At 67.8% G+C, this 1,166-nt stretch overlaps 1 non-coding gene across 1 annotated transcript; it reads right to left on the bottom strand.

The window, feature by feature from the left end:
* Positions 1 to 593: 593 nt before the first annotated feature.
* TRNAE-UUC lies at positions 594 to 665 on the bottom strand. Its single transcript has one exon. It is a non-coding gene; the product is annotated as a tRNA-Glu (tRNA).
* Between the last annotated feature and the right edge of the window lie 501 nt (positions 666 to 1,166).

Genomic DNA, 1,166 nt, shown 5'->3' on the forward strand with positions numbered 1-1,166 from the left:
GGCCAGCGGCGATGACCTCGCAGGCCGTCCTGGGGCGCCGCGGGAGGACACGACGCGCACTCGCGGCGGAAAGGGGGTGCCGGGCGGCCGCGCTGCCGGGAAGCGCGCCCCCCGGGAGGCCACGGAAGGCACGTGGTGTTCCAGCGCCGGGGGGCGGTCTCGTAAACACCCGGCGGACAGACACTCACAAGGGCTGCCGCCCGAGCTCGCCCAGGGCGGGGGCAAAACACGTCCCGCGTCTAGGGACGAGTCGGAAGGGGCCGGCCGAGGAGGGTGTGGGCGCGAGAGGGGCGCTGGGAGGAGATAACGCGAGGCCAGGGTTAATCATCACCTCCCAGCGTCTGGAAAACTACGGGGCCGGGGGGCGGGGAGCAGCCACCGGGAAAGTGAAACTCCTTCCCGGGCCTGCAGCCCGGGGAGTCCCAGCGAGAGGAGCTGGACCTGGAGCGTGCTCGCTCCCACGCACGCGGAGCTCACACCGCTGCTACTTAGGCTCGTTTTATCACAAACTCTCCCCGACAGGGCAATAAGAAAGGAGCCAGACATGGAAGTTAAAATACAGCAGTCCTCCAAATCAATAAGAAAGGCTAACCTTCCCATACCGGGAGTCGAACCCGGGCCGCCTGGGTGAAAACCAGGAATCCTAACCGCTAGACTATATGGGAAGAGCTGGTGAACGCGCCACGCAACCCACCTGACAAGCGTGAGCGCCGCCGCTGCTTTCGTGAGTGCCCGGACACCGCAGCTCCCGCCGCCGCCTCTGCGTCACTCGAGCCTCCGCCGCCGCTGCCCACGCGCTCCGAGTGAGAACGAGCCCCAGCCGGTCCGAGCGCTCGGGCCTCGCGGGGGAGGGAGCCGGAGGGGCGGGGCCGCAGTCCCGCCACGGGAAAGTTTGAGGCCAACCGGCGACTTGCGGCCCCGGAGCCCCGCAGTTTCACCTTTCTCTTCTAACTCCGCCAACGGCCCCCAACACACAGGTCCGAGCTGCCGCGCTGGTCAAAGTGCGAGCGGACTCGTTGGCAAAGTTGAGAGCGGCGACGTCTCTGGGAACAGCTGTTTGCGTTCGGGGCGGAGGCGCGCGCGAGCTCCTTGGCCACGAGCCAGCGAGCCTAGAAGGAGGGTGGAGGTTCTGGATCCCAAGGCGGGGGGGCGGGGGAGAGAGAGAG

This window comes from Carlito syrichta, unplaced genomic scaffold (assembly GCF_000164805.1).
Source record: "Carlito syrichta isolate Samal-C Ts95f unplaced genomic scaffold, Tarsius_syrichta-2.0.1 Scaffold314785, whole genome shotgun sequence".
Taxonomy (NCBI): Eukaryota; Metazoa; Chordata; class Mammalia; order Primates; family Tarsiidae; genus Carlito; species Carlito syrichta.